At 33.5% G+C, this 24,406-nt stretch overlaps 1 protein-coding gene and 1 long non-coding RNA gene across 2 annotated transcripts in view; one reads left to right on the forward strand and one right to left on the reverse strand.

Annotated features, from left to right (window-relative positions):
- The window catches only part of TYR (tyrosinase), an 82,806-nt gene that overhangs the window by 49,400 nt on the left and 9,000 nt on the right, over positions 1–24,406 (reverse strand). The gene's annotated exons all lie outside the window — the stretch shown is intronic.
- LOC107514940 lies at positions 239–24,372 on the forward strand. Its single transcript, XR_001597920.2, has 3 exons — positions 239–526; positions 8,153–8,269; positions 23,830–24,372. It is a non-coding gene; the product is annotated as an uncharacterized LOC107514940 (long non-coding RNA).

Raw genomic sequence — 24,406 nt, forward strand, 5'->3', positions numbered from 1 at the left:
AAATAGACTGAGCCAATTTGTGTTCCCTCTCGTCTATTACTTCTCCCTTAGATACTGAAAAGTAGAAGACCTTTTTATAATAATCAGCATAGTCACTCTCGTCAGTCTGTAACAACATTTAATGCTAATCTTTCCAACCTGTTATGTCTCTCTTTGCTATCCGGTTCTGGTGGTTATTTTCAAGTTTGGTTTCTGGCTCTAAAGAAATCATAAAATTTGAGACCTCACATTACTATTCATCTTCAACAGTCTAGGGGACATCAGGTCACAATGTGTTTGATTTTGCAAAATATTCATTTCAAAGTTAATCAGAACTTCATTAAATTGTTCCATTCATTACATCAGGAATACTAATAGTGGGGATAATAATTATAATGAGTTATTAATTATGTTAATTGTACTAAGTGCTTTTTGTGATATATGTCCTCCAACTACAGGAACTCTATCAATTATAAATTATTACTCCCATTGGAAAGAAGAGAGAACTGAGAGTCAGAGAAGTTCCGAATTTCCCAAGGCTACAGAGGTAATGATAGAGTTGGGATTTTAACCCATGTCAACTAACTTTCAAGACTGGAGCTCTTGATATCTTCCTTATTTACTATCGTTCTTAAAAAATTACCTAAACATACTCTATTATACTTTGAAATTTTATAGGGTTTCCTTTTTCACTTGATCTCATGTTTTTATTCTATTTTCCCACAGAATTATACTATATGTTATATGTTATTGTTGAAAGATTTAAAAAAAACTGTTACATCAGCCTATCATACTTTTCTGCAACAAAAATATGTATAAACATTAAAACTTAAAAATTTCACGTGACTAGATTAATCTAATCTGGACTAAATTATAATTAAATATTTTAGTAGTAACTTATTTTAAATTTTTTTAAAAAAAATTTTTAGTTACCATTGACATACAATATCATCTTAGTTTCAAGTGTACACATAGTGATTAGACATGTATATAAATTACAAAGTGATACCCTGATAAGTCTATAACCTGTCTGACACCATACATAGTTATTAAAATATTATTGACTATATTTCCTGTGCTGTACTTTTACATCCTTGTGACTGTTTATATACTTGGCAATTTGTACATCTTAATCCCTTCTCTTTTTTCATCCTTCTCCCTAATGCCCCTCCTGTCTGGTAACCATCAAGTAATAACTTATTAAAATCACATAGATATATAAACTACTTTATGAAATAATTATTAAATTTAAAAAGTAAAATGTTATTAAAATGTATTTCTTAATAATATTTATGAAAGATTGCTAATTAATAATTCAGAGAGCTGTAGATGGATATTATTGATGCTAGAAAGAATAAATTTCAGCATAAATGCTATTTTAAATTATTAAAAATCTAAGTCCTGAGAAAACTTTTCTCATAAATAACTCGATGGGGATAAAAATATTTTTATAGTAATTTTGCTTAATTATTTAAACTCCTTTTTAGTTCTGTATGTCAAAAAATGGCATACTGATCCAGCATCAAAACAATCTGATCCATCAGCTGACAACTCAATCAAAAATTTCTTAATGAAAGCAATCCAATAAATTATTAATTTATTTACAAACCACTTAACGTGCAAGACTTTTACTACTTAGTCACAAAAGTCATTCTATTTAGCAATAAAGGCACCAGTATTTTGAATTCTCCACTCACTTGGCAACTTGTAAGTTTTCACTCCTTCTGGGAAAGCACTCTGAATGGGAAAGAGTAAGAAGTATGCCTTTCTTCTGAAAAGTCGGAGAAGGGAGATTGTGAAAGGGGAGGTCATAAAGGAGAAACTTCACCTTCTCACACAGCTTCATTTTAGAAAAGTGTACTTGCAAGGAGGACCTGGACATGAATATCCTTAAAACTCTGTGCCATGTATCCTTTAGAGAACCTTAGTGTGCTTGCAGTACTGTGTCCATCCCACTTTGAAGATACTGCTGTAGAGAAAAGACTTCTAGAGCTAATCAGAACAGGATTTCAATTCTATGTTACATACAGATAGTATGACCTTTTGTCAAGTTAATTATCTTTTTTGAGCCTCAGTTTCTTCATTAGTAAGAGAGAGAATAATGTCCATCTTGAGGATTCTGATGAGGATGAATTTTGAAAGCAGATGTGAAGCACTTACTACAAAATCTAGTGCAAAATAGATGCTTCCTCAGTAGTAGCTATCATTTCTATAAGCTCATTGCATTTCATAAGTGGGTGCTCATGAGAGCTACTAACAAAGACTAGCAGAAAAGCCTCTTTTGCCACAACTCCCCACCATCAGGTCCTATCCCAGCACCAGATATTTTTTCCCTTCGTAAACTCCATTGCACTATGGAAACCTGCCTCCTGCTTGCTTTCATCCAGCATTAGGTGCTCCTAGGTGATCTTAGGAAGCAGGATTGCCATTCTAAGAGTGTTTTCAACAAGGCTAGTGTTTCTTTATTTACTGCCTTTGCTAAATTGCCAGTTGTTGCATCTAGGAAAGCCTCCAGTGTTGTAAAGGAAGGACATCTGAATAAGAAACACATGGGGGTTGTCAGAACACATTGTCTTATGTGCTCATAAATAGTTCAAAAAAAAAAAAAAAAGAAAGAAAGAAAATAGATTGAACAAACACCCAGCCTCTTTGTGATAGGTAACAGATTGTTAATATAGACAATCTGAGTATATTAACATTTTAAATGAACTGTATATATCTTGTCTCTTTAAATAGACTGGAAATGCCTTAGAAGTAGGGACCAAATCCTTCGTTTTGATTTTTCACAGTAAAAAACAGTCTTGCACATTTTTTTGTATTTAAAGGAAAACTAAATACTTCTCAATCTTTCACTTACACAACCTTGTAGAGATTGGGAACTAGAGGGATATATTTCTCTCCATAAAATTTATAAGGGAACTTCAAAGAGCTCTTTTCTGCTACTTGAGAAAATAGAGACAATGTCATGGATGTAAATAATATAAAAAGGTAATTATTTTATTTTACTTCCTCACACAATTTATTTTTTGGCTGGTAAATAACCTTGAAAAAGTAAGATATGATTCACCAACATCAATGGCTTCACTTGCTGAGATTTTATTTTCTTTCAGATGAGCAAGTCAAAGAGGAAATTCTAGGCACCAAGTGTGTAATAATAATTCATACAACAAGCTTTTCCAAGATATTTCATGTAATGATCTCATTTGAATCCCAGGACTACTTGTGTTATAAATATTGTCATTGTCCTAGTTTTACAGATGAGAAAATTTGTTTGTAAAAGTTAAATAACACATCTAAATTCAAGCTAGTAATCGAGGGAATCAAAGAATTGAATATAGCTCTAATTGCTTTAAAAATCTGTGCTCTTTTCTGTACACTAGAGTTGGATTGCATTGTTCTGACTTGCTGACACACATTAGAAACCTCTTTTTACTATGTACTATGAAATTAATTTATTGACTTGCTATTTTCATTCCTTAACAGCAAGGTGCAGAATGTATTATTGTCTCACTCTTGTCTAAGGATTCTCCATGGATGGAAAGTCTAATAAGCCAGCAGGGACCTTGTTAGCAGTCACAGATGCCAAAATGGCTCAAAGTTCTTTGTGAAGGACAGTGACAGTTGCCCAAATTACTGTGTATGCCTTCAAATCTCTGTGCTACATTCCTGTGGGTAATTAATAAACACAGTTTCAGGCTAATGATAACAATAGAAAACTTCAACTTGTCAATCTAACTCTTTCATTTTCATTTCTTTCCCAATAGTACTCTAGAGAGTTTTTGTGTTTGTTTGTTTGTTTGTTTTTTAATATCGATGCTTGTTTCCAATCCCTGGAGATTCAGATTTAATTAGTATAGTATTAGTTTAGAGTTTTAAAAACACCCCAGGTGATTCTAATGTGCAACTAGGGTTGAAATTCACCAATTTAGGTTAAATTGCTCTCCATCTCCTAAACTTGAGCTCATGCTTTAAAAGCTTTGCCTCTGGATATATTATTTCCTGCACTTGAAATTTTCTCCTTTTATATTCTGACAGTCTAAAAATGCTTCTGCCTTTAAAATCGCACATCACATACTTCTGCCTTGAAATATGTTCATACTGATCATGTGCACCCTTGAAAATGATGTTTAAAAAAATTGGGCAACCACTCTGCGGCAGGCACTGGGTGGGCATTTTCATAAATCATTTTATTTAATTCGGTGTGGTTCCTAGCTTTCTAGGAAGCTAGATTACAAATGTTATACTTTATCTTGCCTGTTAGATTTTGAAATGTGAAAAAAATACAGTTAAAAATTTAGAACATAGTATATTTAATTTATTTGATTTAAGTGCATCTCTAACCAATTTACTATTTCATAGAGTTTGAGAGATATAATTGGATAAAAGAAACCAAAAAGAAGATGGAAAAGTGTACATTAGTGCATCTGAAGGTTGAAGACGAGAGACTGTTAGACCCCCTGGCTATGTTTTCTCTAATTTATTCTCCTAATGTTCAACTTAATTCAGAAACTATGAAGTGCATAGCCTCAGAAGGTTACACACAATAATTTTAGGAGATTGTATTTGATGGTTGAGTACTTTAAAAAGGCTTTTAATTTAAAATACTTGCGACAGGAAATATAATATTGCAAATCAAAAAAGATCTTGGATCTAAGCAAGTCCTTAGGTATAATGGAAGCATTAACTTTCAATCCAATTCAAATTTTCTCCAAGTGCTAGCTCTACAGCCATAAATGTAATTAATTAGCATTTGTGTTTATTAGAAAATTTGACTCAGGAAGTTCTTTCAACTATGGGAATAGAACAATGAAACAAATGTAGTCATGGGTGATTGTTCTTACCATATAATCACATATTAGTTGGTAGTTAAGGTCACAAATGCTCCAAAATTTCTGTGGTTCTCAAACGTGTGGTTCCAGAGCCAGATGCATCACCTGTAAACTAAAAATACGCTAGCCCTGCCAGAGAACTACTGAATCAGAAAGTCAGCAGGATTCACTACTTGTGTAACAAGTCTTCCAGGTGAATCTAATACACATTGCTTGAGAACCACTGCTCTAATTATCTTCACTGTTTGCACAAAGACAATGGTTCATCAGTTCTAATTAGTCATAGTCCTCTCTATAAACCAGTAGAGGAGAGCAACATTATTATTGCACTTTAAATTGTTTATTATTTTAAACATCAGATTAATTTCTCCTCTTGGTAACCTCAGTGTTTGTGTTTGTGTCTGTGCACATGTGTAATCTTTTTTTTTAAGTACACATTATAAATACACAGTATATACATAATTACATCAACGATTTTTTCAACATTTTGTAGATCTTATCTCCAGTTTAGAAATGCATCTAGAGAATGATCTTATACATTAAGAATAATGGTCCATTTCTTCATGTAAAATTTATCCGAAAGTGGTTTTAAGGTAACATTTTATAATGGCATTCTATATTCTAATATTAGATTTGTGCATTTGGGAAGACACAGGAACACTGACCCACACAGCCAAATCATTTAGTTCATTAAATTGCAGACTGAAACAAAGATATTTATATACAAAGTGTTATCCAAGCTTATTCTCTCTCTTCTCTACATTTATGACTGAATCAACAGTACTTGGTATATTTCATCGGGTGTGTTAAAACATTGATAATATATTAATGCAATTAGTTTTGAAGCAAAGGTAAGGTAACTAACTAACTATATTAACTATCATAGGCTCTCTTTGCCTCACAGTATTCTGGTTTTAGCAATGAAAGTCCTGCCCTAGGTAGGCTTCATTAACATGCAACTGAGTGTTCCCCATCCAGAATTGCCCATATTTAGTTTAATGCTCTGCTGTTGCTATTTAGTCATAATTTTGAACAAGATGTTTAATGTTTTCATTTTGCACTGGGCCCTATAAATTATGTAGCTCATCTTGGTCCTTGGAAACCCCACGGTCTTGGGTAAACAGACAGTTACTCTGCAAGGGTTTTATATAACATTCCTTCATTGGCTTGATTTGATAGAGCATTTCTATAATATATGTCAATTAAATCATTTAAATGTGTCCTATCTCATTTATGTCTTTGCTCTTCAATTAGTCAAGATAATGACATTTTCAATGCAAGTCACAGATTCCCTGTATATCTGTAATTTTCCATAATGAATACTATAACATATTTGCATTACATGTTATAGTTTATAAAACATTTTCAGGCACATTTTCTCATTTGACATCCCTAGTAGTGTATTAGCAAAAGATTAATTACCAAATCTCAGAGGAGAATTGGGGGAGGGGGGAATGTGGTGAATATTTTGATTTGTAGCATCTGTCAATTTTTGTGGTATAAACATTTCAATGATTGTTAATTTCAAAGTACCAACTTAATGTCATTGATTAAAGAGTTGGGAAAAGATGCTATCAGTTCTCACAGCAGATAGCAGTCAGCTCTAGCACATCATTGGATGTTCCTCACATAAGGGAGGTAGAATAAGTATCAACATGCTTATACTGCAAGTGAATATGCCGATTGGGAAATCTAGATGACATAATAAAAGTCACATTAAAGGTCTTCTAAGTGGCTAATGCCAAAACTATATCCCTAGTTTTCTCATTTCAAATCTTGATTTCTTCCCCTTATGCTTTCCTGTTTTTATCTTTCATGTTATAAGTTTGTATATAAGAATCATTGCTATGAATATATAACAAGAGCATACATTGCCATGGCTAAAAAAATTAACATCAAATAAAGCTAGTTGTAGGGAAGCATAATTAATAAAGTTTCTACATATATGTATTTAACCTTTTTTATTTTTCAATTACAGTTGGCAAACAATATTATATTAGTTTCAGGCGTACAACATAGTGATCAGACATTTATATAACTTACAAAGTGATCACCCCAATAAATCTCATACTTATCTGATACTATACATAGTTTTTCAGTATTATTGACTATATTCCTTATGCTGTACTTTATATCCCTATGACTATTTTGTAACTACCAATTTGTACTTTTTAATCCCTTCCCCTTTGTTTTACCCACCCCTAGACCCCCTCTCCCATCTGGTAACCATCAAATGCTCTCTGTATCTTTGAGTTTGTTTCTATTTTATTTGTTTATTTTGTTCTTTAGTTTCTACATATAAATGAAATCATATGGCATTTGTCCTCCATCTGACTTCTCTTAGCACAATACCCTCTAGGTCTATCCATGTTGTTATAGATGGCAAGATTTCTTTTTTATGACTAGGTAATAGTCCATTGTGTATATGTACCACCTTTTCTTTATCCATTCATTCAGTGATGAACATCCAGGTAGCCTCCATATCTTGACTATTGTAAATAATGATGTAATAAACATATAGATTCATGTGTCTCTTCAAAGTAGTATTTTGTGTTTCTTGGATTAATGCTCAGAAGTGAGATGACCAGTTTCTTCTTTGTCTCTTCTTATAGCCTTTATTTTAAAGTCTGTTTTGTCTGGTATACGTATTGCTACCCATCATCTTTTTCATTTCTATTTTCATGAAATATCATTTTCCATCTCTTCCTTTCAGTCTGAGTGTGTATTTTGATTTCAAGTGGCACATGTAAAAGTCTTGTTTTCTAATCCATTAGGCCATCCTATCTTAGGCTAGGCTGACTGCTGCTAGTGCCAGGCTTGGGGCTGCTCAGCAAGAGGTATGGGGCATGCTAAGGCCAGAGGCTGATTGTTTGGGTTTTGTGGACCTTTGAGAAACTTTAGGAACATCTACAGCTAGGCCACGGCATGTCATTTGTATGGAAAAGCCACTGGAAGTGACTTGAGCGGGTCCACTAGTTGGGTAGGGTGGAGTCTCAGGGAATTCCTAGGGCAGGGCAGCTAGTGTTAGCCAGGTTGATGGAGATTTGGATATGATGGCCACCTGTGTCTGCACGCTGGGTAGGGGGAGGACCCAATAAAGAAACAATGGATTCTGCTAGCACTTCTGTCTTAGAGAAAACTGCCCCTTCAGCCCTTGCCTGGAAGCCAGACAATTCAGTTCCGCATATGTCCCTGGCGCCTCTTGAGCTGTTGCCCCAGCACTAGAGCTCATAGTGAGTGAGTCTGTCAGTGAGTAAGTTTGTGTGTGGGCCCCTTACGAGGAACACCTGGGACTCCTGCAGCCTTCTTTCTCACTCAGCCTCAATATCCATTGGTTTTCACAGACAGAAGTTGTGGGAACTTGCTTCCTGGGTCTGGAATCCTGGGCTGGTACCCCTCACTTCTCCTCGGGAATCTCCACAGCTGAGATACCCCTCCCAATTTTTAACCACCACATGCAGGTATGTTGACCAGCTTTTCTCACTTCTCTGCCAGTCTTGAGGTGGCTTTTCTGTATATCCTTAATTGTAAGACTTTTGTTCAGCTAGGCTTTAGGCAGTTTTCAGTAAGGTTGCTCTGTAGTTTCGTTGTAATTTTAATGTGGTCGTGAAAGAAGGCAAGCACAGTGTTTTGCTGCTTTGCCATATTAACCAGAAATCCTCCAAGATTTGCCTTATATTAAATTAAGGGTAATTATTTTAAATATGCTTTGATTAAAATCACTGAGAAGTATGTTTGAATTTTTCACAAGTGTGTTTGCATCTGTCAGTGTTCAATTTTAAATAGGGTCTTCTCTGCTTTTTTTTTTTTTTACAAGCTTCATCTTCACAATTCAATAATAAATCAAACATGATTTTTACATTTTATTATTTCTCTTTGTTACACTTAATTATCATTTGGCAAAAAGATTACTACTATTACTATACTTTCAACTCTTGGTTGATAGGCATTAGGCTAAGTGTTTCCTTATGTTCTTATGAACTTTAATCCTGATAGTAATTCTGTAAAGAAGAGGAAAATAGTATTTTCAAGATCTTTTCTAGTTTCAACAGTACTCTTGTCCCTTATTTATTTATTTATTTATTTATTTATTTATTTATTTATTTATTTTTTCATGAAAAATGCTGAGGCACCTAGTCCAGACCTGTTTTCATAATATACTTGTTCAGGATAGAGAAGTCCCTAGTATGGTGGTTTTCACTTTCCCTTTTCCTTGGATGAGTACCTTACAAGCTTCCTATCACAGAACTTCAGATGGCATGCAGTCAAGCTGGATCAGTCAGATGCCCATCAGAAAACATGCAGAAGGCTGAAATTCTTTGGTGATGCCACCAATATTTAAGGCCAGATGTTCACCTCCTTAAGCATAAGTTTCTGTCAAATTTAATTCCCTTGCTGAATTGCAAAAGTTTGTAGAAGGATATAATTGTATCTCAACATTTGCTTTTAAAAAGTAATTCTAAATAGAAAGTACTATCATTTTGTTACACTTTGAATATTAGTTCGGTTTAGGACTAACACTTTTCTGAAACAATTTTTGGCCACTGGGGGGTCTCAATTACTAATCTACTCAATTGTTTAAAATTTGGTTTCTATATGGAACTAGACAGTTAGACTGTGCATTACCATGCAAGACAGTGATATTTAATAAAATTTTTCCATCACAGCGACTATTCTAAGTAATTTACAAATGTTAACTCATGTGATCTTTATAACAACACAGAGATAGATATTGTGATTATCCTCACTCTGTAAATAAAGGACTTCAATACAGATTAAATTTACCAAAAGTCACCTGGCTAATGATAGTCTCAGGATTTTAACCAAATAGTCTGGCTCTTAACTACTACTCTCTACTTCCTCTAAAACTTGGTGTCTCTGTTTGGAAGACTTGGGGACATGACTTCCCCTGTTGATAATTGAATTTTGCTATCTATTAGCTCTGTGACATTTTCAAGTTATTTAAATTCTCTGAATCTTAGTTTCCTCTTCTGTAAGATGAGTGTGATAATGAATATGTTATAAGGCTTTTAGGAAGAGTAATTAAGATAATGGTTGTAAAGGTTTTAGGAACTGAAAAACAACTGATATCAGCAGTTATTAATTACAGAAAGTCTCTGGAAATTTTTAAGACTATTGCTAGGATATTAGAAATGATTTATCATTTTTCCCCTTTTTTCTTTTTTGCACTTTATGTGATCTGCTCCAACTCATCCTTGAGGATATCAGATTTTCAATCTGAGTTACTCTACCAATAAATACTTGCTTAGGACCCTCTATTTAATGACACTTATAGTTCCCTCTTTTTAATCATTTTTTTCTTTTGGATTATAATTACTTATTCATGCTCCAATTTTTTATTAGACTGTAAATTCCAAGACAGAAAGGACCTGTGCCAAAGTCACTAGTTATTCCTATGTATTGCAAAATGCCTGCACACAGTAAGTGCTTTATAAATCTTAGTTGAATAAATAAATATGGGATATTTATTTCTATTTCAAGCTCCAAAATCGGATCCTTAACCACTATGCTCTGCAGCTTCCCTATTTGTTTCTTTTTCTAAAACACATAACTCAAACTGCTAGCACAATTTTAAAATCAGTTAAGCTAATTTTTTGGAATGTGCCCATTTGTTTCAAGGTTAATGACTAGAATAGATTATGGCTCTGAATCTGGATCTCATGTTTTTATTTAATAGGTCATTCTTTCAGGATTCTCCTGATGGAATAATAAATTGTATATAGAGAAAGACCTGAGTAGCTTGTATGAAAAATGCCTATGGTGTTGCTCAGCATGAGGGAGGCAAAAGTAGATGTTAGAAGAGGAGAAATAGACGATTCTTCATTCAACCAAAGTATGTTCATAGACACAATTATTCACTCATAAATTGTGGAATACATTTTTGGAGATGCCATTGGGAAGGAAGAATATACAATGGCTAGTAAAAACAAAATTTCGTGACCTTTTTCTATTTAGTGGAAAGACGCACAACCAATCTCACATTTAGGTGTGGTCCTATGAATGAACTGTGGCCAGTAAAATGTGGTCAGAAGGCAGGCCACTTCCAGGATCGACCATTATATTCCTTCTGTAGGACCTCTAAACACCCAGTTCCCTTGTCTCCCAGGAAAATACCGAACATCCATCAGAGATCTGGGGAAGTAGAGTCACTAAAATGGCCATACAAAAGGCCACTTACCAAACAGTAACATCCAAACTGGACTTTGTATTAGCAAGAAATAAAACAATTTTTGTTAGGTTAGGCCACAAAGATTTGGTGATTTGCTACAGCTCCTATGTTTTAATTAGTTTGGGCTACTATCACAAAGTACCATTGACTATGTGACTAATAAACAACACAAATTTATTTTCACAATTCTGGAGCCTGAAAGTCTGAGATTAGGGTACCAGCATAGTGAAGTTCTTGTTAGGGCTCTCTTCCAGACTGCAAACTGCTGATTTCATGGTGACTTCTCATATGGTGGAGGCAGAGAGAGGAAGCAAGCTCTGTGACTTGTATAATGGCACTAATTTTATTCTTGAGGGCTCTACTCTCATAACCTCATCTAATCCTAATTAAGTTCCAAAGGGTCACTTTCTAATATCAACACATTGGGATTTTGGATTTCAACATGTGAATGTGGAGGGCACATGAACATTCAGTCTATAAATTCTTAACATGTTACTCTAATACATTCCAGTTCTCTAAGTTATATAATAAATACAAGTTTAATAACTTGGAAGGTCTAAAGTTAAATAGTATTTTGATACTTTATTTAACAATGCAGAATTAATGTTGTTTTATATGAAACTTAAAAGACTACTGTGGTAAGAATACCTGATTTTAATTTTACATTATTTCAATAAACACAAGGAAAAGGTATTGTGAGAGAAACTGCTACTTTTTTCACCAGTACTAATTCTCCTCCTTTTGCTAATAATGAATATCCTAAATGTAGTAGGGCACATGGCCACTAGCTGAAGATTACATTTTCCAGTTTCCTTGTAGAGCTGAGTATGCCCATGCCTGTTTGGCTATAGGGATAAAACAGAATTGATGAGAGACACTTCTTACTTATGTCTTTCAAGAGGAATAGACATGCGCTCCTCTTCCCATTTTGTGCTCTTCCTGCTTATTAAGATGAATACATTAGAATGAAGATCTAGAAGTAGAAGCTGGGAGTTGAGGAAGGTAGAATTGTACTACCAGTCCTAGATTATCTACCTCTGCATTATTTCATGAGACTAAATTAAACATGTATCTTTTTAAAGCCACATTTTTGGGGCGTTTTTTCTTACAATATTTTAAAATAAGCCCTAATTAGTAGAAGGAGAAATAGACTAATTCAGCAATATCGTATGGAACTAATGGCCTATGGTATCTCAAAAGGAATACTTAGAACCATAGTTACATTTGTATTTTTATATGTGATATTTCTTATCCTGATTATCATATTTCAACTATAGCTGCCTATGAAACTAAACCATTTTATTAGTACATTCTTTTCTACTGATTTAAGTACTGAATTTATAATTCCAAGTTCACAAGATTTCAAAGCTTTTATTGGTAAGTCACCTACTGTGAGGCCACTGTCACAAGGTTCTGGATTTATTACAGGAAAAAAAAGAAAAATAAATATTGTTTAAGTTAAAATTATTGATAAAAGATAACAAAATTCTAAGAACCTTGAATAAATCCTAGTAAAGATTTTCTTCACTGTAATATAACAGATTTCCCATTATATTAGAGAAATATAGTACAAAAATATATCTACATTTTATAGATGAAAAAGATATGCTTTGTGAACTTGAATGACTTATCTAGGGTCTCATGTCTTGAATTCAAGCAATCCTTCAAGTATGGTAGTATACTTATCGCATTTGTAAATATTTCCCAATGAGATTATAAACTCAAAATTGGTATTCATTTTGGATTTTGCACTGCCACTTATGACCTATGTTGCTATAAGCAGATGATTGCCTTTTAGAAAATTTTTAATCTATAAAAATGGAGATATTAAGTAAAATTTACCACTTAGGATAAAGTTGACAAAATATAGGCAAATTACTGAAGTGCTTAACATTTAGTAAGCACTCAATCAATGTTAGGTATTAGGATTTTGTTTTTGTTTTTGTTTTTTTTTTTAGGTTTTTAAGTTTAAGAGATTTATAGTGCAGTCAAAATGCACAGCCCTAGGCAGTACCATTTACATTATGATAATTTCATTCTCTAGCACACAATACTATAAAATTTTGATGGTATTCTCAGGGTTGTACAATGCAGTAATCTTAATGAATTTTTAAAGAACTAAATGGATTTTATCTTGAGGAAAGTGGCATCTTACCACACACTTAGCATTGTAGACAAGCTTGTACTTCACATGTTTTCCCTTTGATCTACCTAAAGATCTATTACAGATTTCTACTGAATCTATACCTAAATAAATAATTAATCACTTCGATCCTCTTAATTTTAACTGTAAGAAAGGAACAAATAATTATTCATAGTCTCTGGCATAAAATTGCTTGGATCTAAAAAGATGGAAATGAGTTAACCCTGGGTATTTGTAGATGCAATATTTTAATTTTAGACCACATTTTCCCAAGTAAATTTCTGGAAATTTCTAAACCAAAAGATTTTTAAAGAGTGTTTAGGGAAATAAAAGACACAATGTGATGGTATGGTCAAATTATTTGAAAATATTTTGGGTTAAACAAATCAAAACAGCTCTCGATATTGTAGAATTTCTTAGATCCCTTATTCTCAGATGTGTTTTAAAGCTCTAAAAGGATATGTATCATCTTTATTTCTCAAGTGCTTTAGTCTAATGATCAACTTTCCTATTTATCTTACTCTATACAGATATTTTTAAAGTAAAAATAGTTTATTTCAATAGATTTTTTAGAATATTTACAACAGATTCTTATGACATGTAACCATTTATATATTTCTGCCAAACCAGAAATTTGACTCAACTGCAAGTCTTAAAAATAGGAGCAAGTTTCTTTCCTAACCAGTAAACAAGCCTACTCATTCACATGCCCATTGCCTCATTAAAAGGTTTGTAGTTCTTACCTTACTATAACATAAATAGTAAGCATTATAAATTGATATGGAAACTCATTTCTTCATAAATAAAATATAACTATAAAATACAAAGCAACCACTAATGCTGTTTTTATGAATGAAAACAAGGCAAGGACATGTAAGAAGGATGGGTTTTAAGATTAACAAATATGTTTTAGAGGTATTTGAAGATTAGAGATTCAGGTCGGTCTTGGTCTATTAGAACTACGATGTATATTTAAGGAACTTCTCTGAACAATACATAGTTTCAGGTGAATTGTACATGAGTTATTGAGCAACTATTTTATTCTCTGGGGGCAATAATTCTTCCATTAATCTCAAATTGTCAGGAAAGAAAGTGATAATAACTACCTGTGGGATGCAACATTTAGAATAAAAAAATATATTACATGTGCCCTAAGCCTGCCTTCTCACATGTCAATTACTGTAATATTGTCTTGAATACTGTTACAAAGTATATCTTTTCATGTTTATGAATCAATAAATGGTAATGCACAAAAGTATTGCCAGTTGCTGACCAAGAGAAGGTTCTTAGTGTTGTGGTCTTTTATTTCATCCATCTATTTAAAAGTAAATTTCAAAAAATGCACTAAAATATTTTGTTTGTATTTTCGATTTATTATTTTTAATTAAATTTTTAATTTTGAGATAATTCTAAATTCACATGCAATTATAAGAAATAACAGAGAGAGATTTCATGTGCCCTTTATTCAGTTTCCCCTAATGGTAGCACCTGAAAAACTTGAATACAATATTATAGCCAAGATATTGTCATTGAAAGAGTCAAGAAACAGGACATTTCCATATTGAACTAGCCTTGCATTTTCGGAATAAATTTCACGTAGTTTATAATAGAATTCTTTTTATATACTGTTAAATTTTATTTGTTAATATTTTATTAAGGATTTTTATATCTATAAGCATAAAGGCTATTGGTCTGTAGTTTTCTTTCTTTCTTTTTTGAATACTATTTTCTTGTTATCTTTTTGTTATTGATTTCTAGTTTTATTCTGTTTCATTATGGTTGGAGATGATTTCAATTATTTTAAATTTGCTGAGGTTTGTTTTATGTTCAAGGTAGGATATGGTCTACCTTAATACACATTTTGTGGGCACTCAAAATAATGTTTATTCTTCTGTTGTGTGAAGTGTTTTATAAATATTGATTAGATCCTTTTGATTAATGGTGTTGTTGAGTTCTTCTATATCCTTGAAAATTTTCTGTCAAGTCCAATCAATTGTTGAGAAAGGGATATTAAAGTCTCCAACTATAATTGTGAATTTGTCTGTTTTTCCTTTTAGTTCTATTAGCTTTTGCTTCATATATTTTGGAGCTCCTTTAGTGCATACATGTTTAGGATTGCTATGTCTTCTTGTTGGAATGATTCATTTATTATTATCAGTGTCATTGTCGAATGATTGTCTTTTTTCACTAAAGTATGAGATTTTCTTGGTATGATGAGTATTTTAGCTTGAAACTTGAATGTTTTGGCATTATGTTATTAGACTCTGGATCTTATTAAATCTTCTGTTTTAATTGGTTTTCTCTTACTCAACTCCAGCAAGGGAAGGGAAAACAAACATTGCCTCATTACTGCTAGGTGGGGAGAGAAATCCAGGTTCCCTACTTGACCTGACTCTCCACTAGTCCTCTGTATTGTCCTGGCTATGCGGCAATATTGTCTTTTGGCTAGAGGGAGGTTTTGTTGCTGTTGTGCTATTGTTTGTTTGTTTTATTTGTTCTTGTCTGCATCTTTTGCTCTTCCTAGTTTTTTTTCTGTTTCTCCAGCTCCAAATCTTGAATATATGAGGCAAAAAACAAACCAATGCAAAGAAACAAACAAAAGAAGAGGGACTCACCACCATATTGAGAGATTCCAGCTAGTCTGCCTTATCTTCATCATTCACATTATTTTGTTTGCTTTGTATACAATGTCTAGAGATTTTAGTTGTACTGAGAAAGGAGAATAATGGAAAGTGTACCTATTCCACTTTCCCACAAGTGGAAGTCTGTATGTTTTTTATTAGTTTATTGACTATGATTATTCTTTATTTTTGGCTATCTACAAAATTCCATTGTTTTCACACAAAGATTTCTTCCAAGAAACCCACACAGAGTAGAATGACTAACACTAGGCCATATAACAGGCAAGATTAGGCATCTATGAGAGACCTAAGTTCTGCTAAGGCAACCTAGAGGAGCCAGAATGGGGCACACTTATATAATATTTTTGCTGCATTCTGAAGTATGATGGTTATCTAGAGGAAAAGTGCTTGTGTGCCATTGTTTGTATTGATAGATGAAATACTGATTTTTTTTTTTTTTTATGGAATGCCATTTTACTTGAATGTAAAATTAAGAGATAAACTATGGTTAGTCAGACTTAGACATTTGACAGACATTTTCTTGAAAGTGAACAAAATAAAGTAAGAGTTGTAAATAGATACTGAAACCAAACTATTTTAGATCATTTAGTGTAGAAGACTACAAAGAAGTACTACATGTACATGGGACATAGTTAATTTTTTTTTGGTATCCTGAAATCGCTCATATTTGCTAAAAGAATAAATGTGTATAAATAGAATTTCGTTTTTTCTTTGCAGTGTTTACTGCTGATAAGTGGTGACATTTTTCCCCAAGATTTGTCCCAAGGAAATAAAGTCCCCAGATGTCTAATGCCTGACTTATACTTGGAAAATGTGCATTATTATTTTGTTCCTTAAGGATCTTCTAGAACCTTTAGCAAATACCCATTTTCTATGCAGCAGTGAACTCAAATGATGACATATTAAATGAAAGTTGTCTATTATGAATAAATACACATCATGAGGACTAATAACCTATGCTAAATTTTAAGAAAAGTTGGGATGACTATTGAAGATTACAGAGAAGATGAAGTTGGGGAAAATGGAGACATTTCTTGTGTGTATAGAAGGAGCTAGTCATATGCACATCTTCACAATACTTTAAACATCTAATTATTAAATAAGCTTTTAATATTAGGGAGAAGATGCTCATAATGTTAGAATTGATGCTTAAATATAGTGCTATATGCCTTCAAAGTCAGTGTTACAATGCACTTTAAAGGGCTCTTCCCCAATCGGGGAAGTTCTTCTCTCTTTCTCTCCTCAGTGTAGCTTCTTCCTAAGATGGTGTTTGCCAGCATCTTTTAATGCATAGCGAAGATGGCATGTGCTTAAATAAATTAATTTTCTCAATATTTACAATTGGCAAGAACAATTTATGTCCCAGTACAACTAGTAGAAGAAGGAGGAAACAGAGGAGTCATTTAACACTGTATAAATATGTGGGGATTGAGATTCCATTTTTTTAAATGAATATTGCTTATGCTATATCATCATCACCTTTGTTGTTAAAAGTCTCCCGAATATCAAACAATAATACCACCAAACTTTAAACAATTCTATTTTTAAGTTTATTTTTCTGAAAGAAATATAAAACTACCACCAATATGTCTGAACAGTGTCTCTGGGTCTAAAGAAATCTGTCTTTGCAAAAATCAAAATGACCCTTAATATTTAGTCATAGTTTCTAGCTGATTATCACTGCATTCTGACTAGATTCTTTCTAATGACCATATGAAATGAATATATTCTGGTCTTGCTACACTTCTGCTTTGGGAAACAAGACACTGATTAAGAATTTAACAGGAATTTGTGTATACAGAAATTATAATTCACTTTTTTTAAAAACCTAGTACATAAGTATTAACTCTTATCCAAGAGCAGCTTCTGCCCTAGATATATATCCACAAAGTCTTCTCCATAATATAGCAGTTCCTATTTTATTTCAGGCTTTTAAAAAAGGTAATGTTTCTCATGATTAAAGAGCCACATTCAAAGTAAACCAACTTGGAAAGTAATACACAGGACACTTGTTTGATTTCCCTACATGTTATAAGACAGGTCCTACCTATTTGCCCTGAGAACTTGGAGTAAAGAGAAAAAGGTTATCCTTTGAGTCAAATAAGTTGAATCAGCTCATTCAACTGGAAAGAGATAGTCACCTAAAACTCATTGGAATAACTTCTTCATTAAAGATGGTGCTTTAGCTTAATCAGTTAATATTAAATAACATAAGACTGTTATAAGGAAAAAAATAACATGTAAGAAAATAGAATGTCAAGTACATGAAAATTTTTATTGTTGTTATGATTAGGATTATGACCTGGTCAGAAATATCAACAAGGTTGCTAGGGTAGTAATTCTGGGGAGTTAAGTAACCTAGGCTCGGAAAGGTTTTCCAGATCTGAGTGAATTCTCTGTCAAAACCCTCCACCTCTGTTTTGAATCAGTGTTTACAAAATCTATACTAAGCTATTCAACTTTCTGAATCCCTCAGAACTGGAAAAGATGTGTAGGAGAGGACTTGAGCGTACCCATTACTGGAATATCCCATCCTATTCAAATAATTCTAGTTTACACATTCAATATCAATCAAATTTATTTCCCGAGTCTGTGATTATTTCTGGATGTCCTAAGAAAATCCACTTCTAAGTCAGGGATATTGAAAAATAGGTCATCTTTGAGACTTAATTGTGATTGGCTGCTGGCCTTTTTCTTCAGATATGCACACTGTTACCTTAAAATTGTATTCAAAATTTCAAAACTTCCCTTATCTTGTATTAAAGCTCAGAACTCATTTACCACTTTCTAGACTGTTCCTCAAGAAATCCTAGCAAATGAAGAGGTAAGATACTTTCCAGTGATGTGTTTGACAGTCATAATAAATTAGAAAGCATTGAAGGGCTGGCTGCAGGGAAAATGTTCTAGAGAATCATAATAGCAGTTTTTGTTTGTTTGTTTTTGTTCTATTTGTTTTGTTTTAGAAAAGCTGCTATATGAAGACAAACTATATTTTTTATGTTATGTAGCTTAACAGGACAAAACAAGGACCAATTATTAGAAACCAATGGTAGATATTTCAGAATCATCCTCAATGTGTTGCTCACCTTTCTGTCTCTTAATCAGTCACCAAAAGCTTCTGGTTCTCTATACTCTAGTATACAAGAGTTTCTATATGCTAACCAGTTCATCTTCATCCCCTTCTCCCTCATTATTCATCATCCCCCCATTAGTTCATTGATTAAGCTTTCTGTATTCTGCTAAGGCCACTAGCTTCATATCTTTCTGAAATATAGATAGACTCATATCAACTTCCTGCTTCAAAACCCCTCATAACTCTAATTGTCTATAGCTGTGCTTCATAAGATATGTAGAAATATTCTTGAAGAAATGAACATTTTATCATGATTTTTAAGCATTAGGTTTTCAAATATCTATGTATTTTAGAGGGAGGATATGAAAAACATTGACATAGAACAAACTTAAGTCTCTTAATTCCATAGAGATCTGTGAACATGTCCTTAGGGGCTTATAGCTTCTTTTCCTCCAGAAAATAGTGAGAAATACCAAACTCTTTACACCTCTTGTTATTTCCCACTACAGACTTAATATTCTAGCCAGATACTTTCCCTTTTGTACAACAGGAGCTGCCTTTGCTCCTGTCTCCTTGTTTTGGGGAATTCTCCCAAAAAAACGATTTACCTCCAGAAATACTATCTATATCTGGGTTATTTTGAGAACTTTTCCATCCTTCCCTCTTCCTAGCTTTTCACTACAACTAGCCCATCATAATCAAATTTTTCAGAACCCAGTCTATACTTGGTTTTTAAGTGAATTGTCAGGAAAATTAATGATTGATAACTAATTGTCAATAGCTAATCCCAGTTTAACATATTAATAGCTGCTATTTATTGAAGAAATGTTATAAATTCCTTACGTGTAGGATATCACTTAATCCTTACATAAACCCAATCAATTATTATTTTTGTCTGCATTTTATAGATGATAAAACTAAGGCCCAGAGTAAAATAACTTACTTAAGGTAACATGAAGTGGTGGTGTTTGAATCAAATTCCAGTAAGTTTGACTGTCTTTAATCATTTTTCTAAACTACCAGGTCTCCCGTACCCTTCAATATGTATACCAGAGCCAATTTGCATTAGCACTATTACAAATTGTGAAATACAAGATACCATGGGTACTCAGAGATTTGCACATGAGAAGATTCTCTGAATCTAATAGCCTACACTCCACGGGGACCAAATATTTAGCCTAATCAGAAAATTGCCTTTTATAATGCATACTTATTTTTCTTTGCCTTATATAAAAACATGAATCTCTTTTACACAATTAACAAATTATGTATCTTCAATATTTATTGCAGCATTTAAATCTAAGAGGAAAGCTGAGGATACATAATTAACTTTAGTAGATGAAAACACAAAAACTCTCCCATGCCAGGACCGGCTGTGAGAATTTGTTCAATGTGCTGTACATTGCAAACTCACAAGGCCCAAAATAAAAAAGGGTGCCAATAACTGTGAGGTTCAATACAAACCAACCTTTCAATTCCACCTGCATTTATTGAGAGAGCAGGGTGCAATGATTTCCTTTGGTTTTGCTTCTCCAGTTCTGTCTTCCTTGCAGTTGTAGTCGCTTGAGCACTCCTTATGGGCCAAGACATCTCCCACCTCCACCCTATCTGAGTTTTAAGATAAAATGTGTTGGAAGGGGGTAAGGAGGTGGGTGGAAAAGGCAAAGAGATTAAGAAGTACAAATTGGTAGTTACAAAATAGTCCTAGGGATGTGAAGTACAACATAGGAAATATAGTTGATAATATTGTAATAACTGTGTATGGTGTCAGGTGGGTAATAGACTTATCAGGAGGATCAATTCATAGGTTATATAAATGTCTAATCACTATGCTGTACACCTGAAACTAATGTAAGATATTACTGAATGTTGACTCTAATTGAAAAATGAAAATGAGAAAAAATAAAATTAAAGGCAAAAAAATTAAATATATCTCTCCAACAAGCAAAACTTGGACTCCCAAATCTTTGTCTTCAAATATTCTTCCCCACTGAAAGGAACCAATGTTTCTTGGAGATACAGCTATTTCTAGGCCTCAGGCAATGTAGGTTTAAGATGACCGTTGAATATTTTCTTATACCAGAAAGAAAAAAAGTGCTAAAAAAATGATGGGAATACAAAACAGACATAAGAACCAGCTTGAAGTTGTGCCCATGGGTGAAATCTGGGGCCGTTTTAGCACCAGGCTAACTACGTACCTTAATTAATTATATGGCATTAAAAAAAATGGTATGGATGGATGGTGATAGATACATAGATGATGATGATTGATAGATAGATAGATAGATAGATAGATAGATAGATAGATAGATAATAGGAAAAGAAGGAGAGGGAGAGAGAGAGAAGGAAAAGAGAAGGAGAGAAGAAGGAGCAGGAGGAGGAAGAAGGAAAAGAGAAAGAGAGAAGAAGGAGCAGGAGGAGGAAGAAGAAGAGAGGGAGGCAGGGAAGAAGGCAGGAAGGAAAAAGGAGGGAGGGAGGAAGGAAAGAAAGGAAGGAAGACAGGAAGAAAGGCAGATAGGCAGGTGGACAGGCAGGTAGGTGGGCTCTTGCTAACAGTAGAATCCTGAGCACTGGCTAATGTAAAGGGAGTGCTAAAGTTGGGAAGTCATCATTTTGTAACCATCAAAGGATGGTAACTACAGGAGACAACTATGATGAGAAGCAAGATGTTTGCATAGTCTTAAAAAATGTCTCCATGTAGTCAATTTATTAGTTGAAATAGGGTGTGTGGGGGAGTAATTATACAGTAGGGAAATTGGACCACGCCTGGAGCAGGTGATCAAATTAATATCACCAGTGTGAGACAGATGGTCATCATGTGCCTCCAGATGTGATACTCTCTTAGAAAGAGAAACAATCACTTATGTATAATTCTGGCTAAGAATACATTATCTGAATCCAATCAAATTCTGTTTGAATTTGTCTGATAAAATTTGTCAGAAAAATTTTATTTTAAAGTAGGGGGAGAGACTGTATTCCCCCAAAATGTTAATCTCATTAAAAGAAAAAAGGCTGTGGAAATATTTTAGACTTAAGAAGGCTAATGATACATGACAGCTAAATGCTACCTGACCCTAGACTTGAATACTATAAAAAATATTATTAAGTCTATTAAAAAATTGAAATATAAACATTAAATTAGAATAGGCATTATATCAATATAGAATTTACTGAACTTGATAACTATTCTGTGGTTATGTAAGAAAAATTCCTGTTCTAAGAAAAAACACACTGAAATGTCCAGGGTAAAGAACTCTGATCTATGCAATTTATCAACAACAACAACAACAACAACAACAACAACAACAAAAAGTTTCAGATTAGGAGACAGAGAAAGAAGGCCAATAAGATCAAATGTAAACAGCAAGTGAATCTGGGTAAAGGGTATGTGTGATTTTGTACTGTTTTTATTGTTGCTATTTTTCTGTAAAGTCAATAGTATTTCTGAAATAAATGTTTAAAGAAAAGAGTAAAAAAATGTGTCCCTGGTCAGGAAAAGCCTTTGTTAGATCAGATCATTGTTTTCTAACATTTTTCCACTAGCACATTGGCTTCATATAACAAATATAGATAAGCTAAATGGTGGTTTAGGTGCAATTTGAAATACTTTAGATATTATTTATTTATTCAATTATCAATAGTCACTGAATACTTGTTATGTGCCAGATAATGTGCTATATGATATGCTTTTTCTCTCCTTAAGAAAGCATTACTAGACTGTTTGAGAATAAATTATTGGGGGAAAAATCAAGAAAATAATTCACAAACAATTTATTAGTGGTAGCAAGTTATTTGCAATAACCTGATGTTCTCTACTCATCTCTGTGCATTCGAAACTCATTTGAAAGCCACTGACTGAGTTGACACAGCTCAAGTCACTTTATTTACTTGAGTCCCAGAGAAGTAAGGCTCCCGTAGCTTATTCCTGTGACCCACCCATGTTTCCTAATAACAAAGTTCATGCTTTCTCACTGCTGTAAAATCTGCCTTAAAAACCTGTAAAGTACTCCAGTTCCTTTAAGTATAGAGTTCTACTTTGTAATGTCATTAAGTCAGAATTTGGAGTGCTGTTAAACCCTAATCAGTCCACCAGTACACCCAATCCTCCCAGATGGTGACTGTCAATTTGCATATGTGCCTTTGTCTTATAATATAGCTTGTAATATCTGAGACTCCTGGGCACCATTCATTGCCTTCTTATCTGATATTACTGAAGGATCAGCTTGATATTGTTCACGTTCAGGAAACTCTCAGCCCACTCTGGGTGATCAGAGTACAATGACAAGACTATGAGGTTTTGGTACTTGACAAATCTAGGAACAGATTTAGCTCCGCTATTTACCAAATGAGCAGCGATAGGTAGCCAAATGACTTAATGTCTCTGACACTGTTTCCTCTCTTTAAACTGGAAATAAGGATGCCATTTTCCTCAGATGCTGATTGTAATAATTAAGTGAGATAGTGCTATGCAAAATGTTTGGCACAGTGCCTTGCACATAGTGATTACTCATAAAATGTTAATTATTCATATTACTTTAGGGAGATAAACATACTTCTTATTTTAATAGTTGGTACCAGAATTTCTCTATAGGGTGATATTTTCCTTGGTTAAACTGCTTCTAAGGGAGAGTAAAACTTTTAGATTATGAATTAGAAGGATATAGAGAAATGAAAGAAACAGTGAAACTACTCTACACAGTTGAGCAACAGGGCTAAAGGATAAAACAGCAATCAAAATGACAACTCCTCTCACCCCCCTCCCCGCTCCCCCCCCCAAAAAAGTTAAAGAGAAATAAGGAAAGAGAGAAAGCTTTTTCTACATGGTAAGGACAAAAGAGGTTTTAGGATGTGGAAATTTTGAACTGTCAGTTTGCTACAAATTTTGAATTATTGGTTTGCTACAAATTGGCACTTCAGTTCAATCTGTGACATGAGTTAAGTTCTTGTTTTTTGTTTGTTTGTTTTATCTGTAGGTTTGTTTCCATAACGCAAATTGGAAAGCTTCATGACTGAGATAGCACTGAGCAGAGAAGAGTGAACAGGCGCTAAAGGCAAGATGCAAGTAAGATTGAAAGCAGAAGTAAGTAAGACCTAAAAGAGACTATGGAAAAGAATCTCTGATGAAGCACAGAATCTTAAAAGATGGTGGGGAATTAACTTCACATGCAGGATTTATCCTTGTTAAGACAATGGATTGCCTCAAAGAGCTTAGTGTTCAGAATAATTTAAACTAGATAAAATACTAAAATTTAGAAAAGTAGATAGGACTACAGTTCTATACTTATAATTCCAAAATGTAAAAAGGTCTGAAAATATATTATTTTGTTTGGCATACCCTTTTAGTGGAAAAACTTGACTTTATTAGCCATTAGACTATCTGTTGTATCTAATTATTGCCATAGTAGATATATTCATACATTTTGTTGAAGTTATTAATATGTTGGATTATGATAAGCTGCCCAGACTCTGCTAGGGTTATTGGCCATCTCTATATATGTATATACACCACATGTCTTTACTCAGAAAATTCTGAATTGTCAAACACTTCTG

Source organism: Rousettus aegyptiacus, unplaced genomic scaffold, assembly GCF_014176215.1.
Source record: "Rousettus aegyptiacus isolate mRouAeg1 unplaced genomic scaffold, mRouAeg1.p scaffold_m13_p_5, whole genome shotgun sequence".
NCBI classification, from domain to species: Eukaryota; Metazoa; Chordata; class Mammalia; order Chiroptera; family Pteropodidae; genus Rousettus; species Rousettus aegyptiacus.